At 34.7% G+C, this 9,825-nt stretch overlaps 1 long non-coding RNA gene across 1 annotated transcript; it reads right to left on the bottom strand.

Annotated features, from left to right (window-relative positions):
* Positions 1-985: 985 nt before the first annotated feature.
* LOC105157917 (uncharacterized) lies at positions 986-6,898 on the bottom strand. Its single transcript, XR_016066637.1, has 8 exons — positions 6,844-6,898; positions 6,616-6,740; positions 5,143-6,539; positions 4,820-4,903; positions 4,692-4,718; positions 4,578-4,619; positions 4,287-4,364; positions 986-1,066 (listed from the first exon to the last, which is right to left on the bottom strand). It is a non-coding gene; the product is annotated as an uncharacterized LOC105157917 (long non-coding RNA).
* Positions 6,899-9,825: the final 2,927 nt, after the last annotated feature.

Here is a 9,825-nt window from a genome sequence, read left to right as displayed (position 1 = left end):
GAGGTTCACATCAGTGGCGCACCTTCAAGCCAATGGGCAGGTGGAAGTTACAAACCCCAAATTGGTGCAAGGAATCAAGAAAAAGTCAGAACAAACAGGGGTAAATTGGGCTAAAGAATTAATCAGTATCTTGTGGGTATATCGAACGACCCCAAGAGGTTCTATAGGAGAAAGGGAGCTAATTATTTATTTATTATTAAAATAAAATTACACAAATAATATTTTTTAATGCTATAACACTTTTGTATCAAGTCGTGGATTTTTTAGAAAAAAATAGCATCGAGTCGTGGATAGTATCCACGGCTCAGCTTTTATTTTTTTAAAATATATGTATATAATTATATATTAAAATTATTTAATTATAAATTTAAACATTTTTCTAAATTACAACCCATGTAAAAAATTTATCAGTTAAAAAAATTACAACCAATGTGTTACAAATATTTTAAAAATATCAGCCCATCCCACAATTGAGTCTGTGGCGTTAGTGCCAAGGTCTTCTTATTTCCTCACCCACATTTTGTATTAGCTCATTTTGTTCATCATTATCATCAATACCGAAATTAATGTGCAACCGACTTGATGATGCTGTAGAACTGGACTCTATGTAATCACAATATGTACTAAATGATGGAAATAAAATTGGTGAAATGTTATATCCTGGTGCATATGGTTGATTAATGCCAAGGCCAAGGTCAAGATCTACATGTGAAGAATAAGCTTCTGCATGGCTTGGCATATGTGGAGCCGATTGAAAGCAATCATCTTGTGGCGGTTGAGGCACATAGTAATCTTGAGGTATATATACTGTAGAAGGACCAGCTATATCTACCTCAACATCATCACGTTCAACTGAACCAATAGACATTCAGGTAGAACTTCTCCTTTGTTTGTGGGATGTGATGGGAGCATTATCGGATAATGTTGCAATTCGTTGTGGCTAATGTACTAGGGTTTCCTTGATAATTTGTATTCCGTGTGCAAATCAGTCTACCAATTGGCGGTACCCTTCAATATCTAGCAATGTAGGTTGGCAAATTGCTTCAAGGGCATTTACATCTTCTATCTGAAGAATGTAGAAAAATAATGAATTTTAATATAAAAAAACGTGTTTAAAATAAACTATGTGATATTATATAACATACCACAATATGCAATATAGGTGCATCTCCAGGTTGGCTTTCCATACGCCTGATAGTAGATGACGACACGAAATGACGTGTTATGTTGTTGTACCACTTTCAATACCCTGTTCTATATTTCTACTATTGAAAATGGGTGGCATTTGTATAATCGCATCATATCATCTGTACCATCTAGTGATGTATTGTATGTGTTGCAAGTTCCAATATGTGTCCATATGATTTTTTCGGAAAATTCGATACAGGCTCATGTCCCGAGTATCTACCTCTTATGGAATATTTTACCTCATCCTGAATTGGTCCCGAATTGATGAAGGACCCGTTCGGGATGATGCATTTCCACTATTACATAGAATATTAAAGGACATGTTGATCTCCACAACTAGGGGCCGAAATCAGTTGCATAAGCCATAATGACATCTGAGTCTATGTCGTACGACTACCAGATAAACTGTAATAAATAAAATAATGTAAATTAAAGTGCATTTAATATTCATATAGATGTACATAATGCCTTGAATATAAGATACATGATCTAATTGAATCCCATCCAATATATCTCTTATCAGATAATTGTTCGTATCATCCGAGTAAAATTGTGCTTACAATTCCATGTCGCACCATATGGTGTTAATGGGAGCAAATGATTATCTATTTGGATTTGGGCCATACATACACATTTCTTACCAAGTCCGAGGCAAAGTGGAATGAAACCTGACCAGACCCATATCTGCAAAAATAATATAAACTCGTGTTATTACTTTATTATTTTTAAAAGAAAATATATGTCTACAAATTTAATAATTTAATGTTAACTGTAACAATTGCAATGCGCCACCAGTTGCAGTTTTGCCTTTGTTGCTATCATTTTATAATTGACGGTATAAAAACGGACAACACTAGCCCAACTGTAGTTCTTAACTTCTACTATATCCTCTAGTTTTGTAAGATATAATAACCGAATTAGGTTTCCTGGTGAATCAGGACACATCACCCCACCCAACAGGAGTAATGCAACTACACATGCATACTATACGACAAATTTCTTGCGGAGTGTTGGGAGTAATTTCGACTTTTGCTATGTAGGATATAATCACATTAGTTCATAATTGTGAACCCTTGAACGTTGTCTCACTTTGCTTAAAAACCTAAATACATTAGGCAGTAATTCAACCATTCAGTAGTGGTTCGGTCGAGATCAACTCCTATCACAGGCTCGTCATCTATCGAGAGTATCCAAATTACTTAGACATCTTGTAGGGTAATTGTGGTTTCCCCTACACGAAGATGAAAAAGGTGTGTTTTGGATCGCTACCTCTCCACCAACGCAGTGATAAGATGGCAATCATATTACGAGTCTTCCACACCTATAAACACCATAAAATTGTATCTCGTTTAATATTTGTTACATACGAACAGGAAGATTATGTTGTTGGAAGTGGTGCTAAAAGGCACCATTTACAGGTCTTACCTTCAGTAATCATCAAGGCCACCATCAAGGATTTCAGGGAAAATTGCATAATAACCCCCCGTGTTATGCCAAAATTGCACAAAACCTACCTGTGTTAAACAAATAGCCATAAAAGACCATGTGAATTTTGAAACCCTGCAAAAAAGACACCCTCCGTCCAAAACTAATGGAATGTGCTGTACACGCGGGAAAAATGAGAGTGGGGGCATTTTTTTACTGTATTTCAGCCTTTTTGGTAGTGTAAAGGTCCAAAATACCATTCCCCTCCCACTACATATACACTTAACTTCCTCCCACAAACATACTACACAAAATTCAGATTTTGGGCTGCTGCAAGCTTAGTTTTCTCCAGGTAATTTTTTTAATTATTTATTTAATATTAATTTTTTAAAATATTTATTTATGATACTTATTTATTGTTCTTTTGTAGCATGTTTTTTGCTTCTCAAAAATCCGCTTCGAAATATGGGAAAATTGATTTACGATATACAAATCCAAAGTGTTATTGCCAAAAAAATGCCGCAATTAGAGTTGTAGGTCCAAGTATAGAAAGTGAAGGGAAATTATTTTGTAATTGTTGAACAAATGAATGTAACTTTTTTTGTTGGTTGGACCCTATTAGTATTTTTGAAAAATTTTCATAGTCAACATCAACACAATCTACTAAATTCGAAAAAGAAGCCCAGTCCAGATAGATGAAAATGGAGGACGATTTTGATGAAGTACTATCTATATGCAAGGATTTGACATCTAATATCAAAAGACTTGAAGCAAATGAACAAATGATGAAGTCATATTTTTTTAATTCTTGTTGTTTTGCTTGTTGCAATATTATTTAAGTAGTTATATGTTGTAATTTAACGGATGTATTTTGGATGTTCGCAATTGAAGTTGATTCCATTTTGGATGTATTTAAATTGATTCCCTGTAAATATATACTTGAAGAACAAAGTAATACCAAAAAAATCAAAAAATATGAAGAATTAAATTCCTGTAGCATAACAAAACACTTAGCTAAATAATCATTCACTGTAGCACATCAAAACACTTAAACAATACCATGTTAGATTACTAGAGCTTTGCCAAAACACTTAATACTTCATTTTACCACAAGAAAACACTTAATACTTCATAGTACCACAACAAAACACACTTCATTGTACCACAACTTAAATAAAACCCATCTTACATTGCAAAAGTTGCTGCCAAAATACTTAGTTGTATCATCAATTCTGCGTAACATAACAAAAGACTTAAATTCATCCAATGGTCATACCAAAATTCTTGCATGATGTGCATACAATTCTATGGCCATTTCAATCTTTCTTCCTAGATGCATCTTGCCCCTTGGATGAGCTGGACCCGGTACTTGGCCTATACGAGGCAGAAAGACTTTTCAACTGATTAGTCAAAGTTTGGCCTATTGGATCGACAACACTCTCTCTGGAAACCGATACTCGTACTTGAACCTTCAGATCTTTTTTGTATTTTTGCTGATGTAGATATCAGGACTGGTTGTTTTCTCCTTCTACATTGTTGTTGGATGGTGGTTGGCTAGTTGCAGGTCTTTGTTCAGGTTCTAGGGGCATCTACACCAGCAATATTTTGATTAATTTACAAGTGGAATATTATTATGAATGAAACCAAAGTCCAAGTTCTATAAATCTACTCACCTCAAATGGTGAACTAAATTGTGTAGATCTTGTTGGCACAAAGGTTGGCCTTCTTAACCTCTGAAAAACTCCATGCATCTGTAGGATATGATAATTGATGTATGAATGTTAAGTAAATGATGGTTTTTCATTTGTTTTTCAAGGTATGAAAATTGTAACAAATTACCTCATTTGTCCTTTATTGTGAAGCTTGAGTTGATGCTGACACCTCATATGCTTGTGGTATCTGTAGGAAATGAATTTCCATCATATTTAGTGTATAAGGAAAGTATTATTTACACGAATACATACCTCATGAAGGAGAAATAGTGGTTTAGTTTGTGACTGTGCAAGCTGCAAAAGATATATGTAAATTTAAATCAATTCTAATTGTAAAAATTCATATTGAAGATTGTTGAAAAGTACCTCTTCTGAAGGAAACAGTGGCTCAAACTGCGAAAATTATTTATGATTATTAGGAGCAGGAATCTGCATAAGATATGTTTAAGTTAAAATCATCATAATTTATGTGTAAAGTCATATTTAAAACATACCTCATTTAGGTTAATCCCTTCACTTGATCGTGGCATTTCTGCTGCATGTGATGTTCCTGCTCCATCTATTGGAACATGTGGATGCTGAAAAAAGACAGAAAAATTGTTAGAAATTACTATGAAATTATGTATTATATTAGTATATAAAGTTAGAATACATGTGTTTCTCTTGAGTTTGGATGAGGGGGGCTAGTGCAGCTTCTTTTATTGTGTCATGTTTTGAGGTAGATACCACATGTGTGTGTTAAGTCCTTTCTTGACACTCTTCCAGTCTCTCTGATATCATTTGCATCCCTCCTCCTGACCTTTTTTGGCCTACCCACCTTGGACTTCACTGATGGAGGAACCACTTTACCAAGTGTTGACACCTCAAAATCATTCATATAAGGCACAGGATTTATCATGTGATTGTAGACTTTTAGATATGTTTCCTTCTTCAAGTATGTGTCTACATAGTCCTCTACATTTAGTCTATGGTAGTTGATTGCTGCAATTGCATGAAAATATGGATATCCCACCAATTGAAACATACCACAGCTGCAATGTCTATCATTCAAGTACACTATATGATTCTCCATAAAGTGCATGACTTCATACTTATCTTGACCAACCCAAGTGGGGAAACAATGTCCGCTTTTAAGCCTTTGCCTCTCAATTTTTCTACGGATGTTTGAACACACATCACCATCATACTTTTCCATGCATGTTCTCTTAATTTGAAGTCTAGTCATACATTTTCTTCTTATAGTTTCAAACATATCAATTATTGGCTGCTCTCTTGCCTCAAGAATGTAGTTGTTGAAAGACTCAGACAAGTTGTTCACTATTGTGTCATAGTTAGTTCTTGATGGAAGGAAACATCTTGCCCAATGTTGAGCAGGCACCTCAGACAACCACTCATAAGCAGTCTGTAGTGATCCTACCTTTGGAGATACTTTTTCAATTTCTGACATTATTCTCAAATGTTGCTTCACATTATAAGTAGAGGCTGCTTTCCAGAAAAGTTTTTTCAATTGTTGGCCCTTAAATTTTGCTTTGAAATTATTGTACATGTGCCTTAAGCAAAATCTGTACTCTGCATTTAGTGCCAGAGAACTGATTGCCTCAAGCAGTTCCTTTTGTCTGTCGAAATGAAAGCCCATCCCTTCTCATCAGGTGATCTTATATCCCTTAACAAAAGATTCAAAAACCATTCCCAAAAATCATACTTTTCTATTTCAACATAAGTCATAGCAATTGGGTAAATATTGTCATATCCATCTCTGCCTACTACTATCAACAATTTCCCCCTGTAAATACTCTTTAAGAAACACCCATCAAGGCCAATGATTGGCCTACATCCATCTAAAAACCCCTCTTTAAGACCAGACAGACAGAAGTACATCATTTGGAGTACAGGTGGACTTAATTCTCTATCCACCTTCAATACCAAAGTACTTCTAGGATTGTACTTATCCACAATGGCACAATAATCATACAACCTTTCAAATTGCAGCTTTATGAGTGCATATCTTTTAGCTTTGTATACTTTGTGCAAACTGCAATCAATTTGAACATCTCTCCATATTTTGTTTTTTAATGAGATTAAACCTTCATTAGAATTGTCATGAATGATATTCTCAGTCCTCTTATCCAAGTACTTGTAGTTTGTCTGCTTGTTTTCAGTCAAGTGTGCACAAGTGTGTTTGCCTTTGATTGATTTTATCTGAAGTGTGTTCTTCTGTAGAAATGATATTACCCTGAGTATCAATAACTACTAGAGGGCCCTATTTTTCTTCAAAATATATAGGAATTACAGTCAACCCCTTATAATCTCTCAACAGTTCTCTAATACCCTCATCCACATTCAACATCCTAATTCCATTATCTAAAGTGTGTCTAGGTAGGCAATAATAAACAACCACATTTAGCCCCTTACCCCCTGCTTTAGCACATTTCTATTAAGTTACCATAATATAATCTCTCCTTATCCACATTTGAAAACCATACTCTACTACCATCTACATATTTAATTATAGGCACACATTCAATTACACCACCAAGCCATATACCAAAATCAGCATAATTAGCCAACACCATTCTACAATTAAATATACAAATAAAAAATTCAGCAACCAACATATACAAGTGGGGACACAATCCCTTTGCAAATAACTGTTAATTAAATGAGCAAGTGGGGACACAACCCCTTTGCAGATAAACCATTTGCATAATTAAATGAACAAATATAAAATACAACTTTTCAAGCAAATGGGGTTAGTGTGTGGGGACCAACATTGGAAGAATCCACTGTTCAAAGCATTGTGTGCAAATTTTTAATAAATATTCGGTCAGAAAGGTAGGAAAACATACCTTTTCGCACTGTTATGCCTTTGAACGTGTTGTCTCAACAGCTTGATTTTTAACCTATGATTTGTCACACAAATAAATTTATAAATATCAACTTATGAGACATACCAAATAATCTACAAGTTTTAAACAAGCTTTATTTCTAAAGTGATGAAGCAAGTGATGTTCCAACTTAACAGATTTCTGTCCACAACTTAAGAGATTTTTGCAAATCTGGAGGAGCTCAAATTTGCATTGCATACCTCAATTTCTTAATGGTTCAACCATCAATTTTTTAATAGGTGAATGCACATCCCCACATCCTTCAAGTTTGCGGTTTTCAGTACCACTTCAAATTATAAAATCCATTCTACATGAAAATCCGATTCACAGGCATCTACCTAACCATTCTAACCCTACACATATATTTACCGATGTAGAATTTTCTGATTATTTTTTACTGCTCTCAATATAACTCTATAATCTTTTATTATTGTTCCCATTGTCACCATTATCACCATAACTCTCAGATTTTACTGTTCTCAATAGAATTCTCGATTTTTTTTTTTTACTTTTTCCTTCAAATCACTCATCTAATGGTGACAATGGTATCACTACCTCTTGTTTTTCTTTTATTAAGATGATAAAATACCAACAAAGGAGAATTTTACAAGAAATCTGAATCACAAACCCTAATATGTACTTCATCTTCCCAATTAATAGCTTCACTAAGGCTAAAACTATTAAACTTGTGCAAATAATGGAGAATTTTGAAAGATTTAACCAAAAATGCAAGCCCTAACCTGTCGCTGTCGTCGTCGTCCCCTCTTCTCCCAATTTCTGTTCGTAGCGTCTGAAAAAAGAAAATGAAGCTTCTCCCTTTTTGTTTTTTACTGCGGTAATAAGTAATAAGGGCATAACGGGAAATTAAGAAAAAAATTAACTCCGTTAGATGGCAGAGATGGAATTGGACAAGTGAGAAACTTTTATAATTATAGGGGTTTTTTTTCATATAAAAATAACACGGAGATTATTTTTGCCGAGTTTTCATAACACAGGGGGGTTTTATGCAATTTTCCGAGAATATCATGAGACTTGTGTTTTGCTTGTCGGGACAACACAGTTCCACCACATGGACTGTATACTGCTCTTCTATCCAGACGTAAAAATAAATTTTTTTAACACAAAATAAAATAATTGAAAGCTTTGAGTTACTAAAAATGAAAATTGAAAGCGAAATTTATAGCGGATGTCGTATAATGGTGATTTGACTATTGACTTGTCAAAATCATTCTGATATGTGTCAGCCACATAAATGAGCGTGGCTGACGCTTTAAGGCTGACCTCGTCTGCATGCAGCGGGAAACCCGTTTGCATGTTCCACTGCATGTAGCTTTAATTCACGGGTTTGAATTCAAATTCAAGACCCATGATTTTTTTTATCGTGTATAAAGATAACTTGTATTCTCAAGAAATATAATACAAAAAAAATTTATCAGATTGAAATATCAAAAAATTTTGTGAGATTTATATCTTTATTTTCTTCCAAATATGTCTACTTCATCTTCTCCTATAGCAATTTTTGTGTATTTTGGTGGTAAATTATCTAGTGATGGTTGATTTGTTACATATGATCAGATGTCTACTGCGGTGATTAGGATACCTCGTTCATCAACGTATGCTCAATTTCTAGCAAGGATATATCAGAAGATTGATGTTGATAGTAACGAATACCTAAAGAAACTATCTGCGAAACATTCATGCCAATATTGCAGTCGCATTAAACAAACTCCCATACAAATGAAAGATGACGACACTTTGTCATTTTTCTTGGACCCTGCGACTGACTTCCTAATAATGGAAGTATACGTTGAATCAGAACAAATTCACTTTGAGGCTAATCCACAAATGATCCAACAATGGGGAGAATATATGGCGCTTTTGGCCACCCAAGGATTCCCTTCTACTTCAACACCGATTGTTTGGCACTTACTTCTAATCCCGATTTGGTACAGGTATTTCTAATCACGATTTTTTTTTACAAGTACTTCTAATTATGACCCAAAATATTATACTCTCGATATGATCACTGTTACCCAAGGCCTTAAAAACATTGAAGTCCATTACACAGAGCCTACCTAATCACATACTCATGTAACTGAAAATTTTATACCCCATGAGGATGATGCAGAAAACCTTGTTATGGACAGTTTTGCAAATTTTTCATCTAGTGATTCTGAACCATGAAATGGTATAGTTTGATGATGGTCCGTGAAATTGTTTATGGCACATAGGAGAGCTCAGTTCGAAAGCTATGCAAATACATAGGAGCTCTCCAAAAACTTAATGACTGAACTATTATTGAATGGGAACACAAGCTTTCCAGCAGTCAACTGGTGCATATGTGATAGGATACGCCTTCTGGGCGTTCAAACCGTGTATCGAAGGGTTTCAATTCTATCGCAAAATTATTAGTGTAGATGGGACCCATTTGTACACAAAGTACAAGCACAAATGTTGATTGCAGCTGCCATGGATGGGAATCAACAAGTACCCCCTCTTTCATTTGCAATTGTCGATGAAGAATTCTATTTATCTTGGAAGTGGTTTCTTCAACTATTGAGCAGACATATTATAAGAGGGCTACTTGGGATGTACCTTATTTCTGACTATCACCC

Source organism: Sesamum indicum, linkage group LG1 (genome assembly GCF_026168435.1).
Source record: "Sesamum indicum cultivar Baizhima isolate 11 linkage group LG1, ASM2616843v1, whole genome shotgun sequence".
Taxonomy (NCBI): Eukaryota; Viridiplantae; Streptophyta; class Magnoliopsida; order Lamiales; family Pedaliaceae; genus Sesamum; species Sesamum indicum.
The sequence above is the reverse complement of the archived record's forward strand: the minus strand, read 5'-3'. Positions and strand labels throughout refer to the sequence as shown.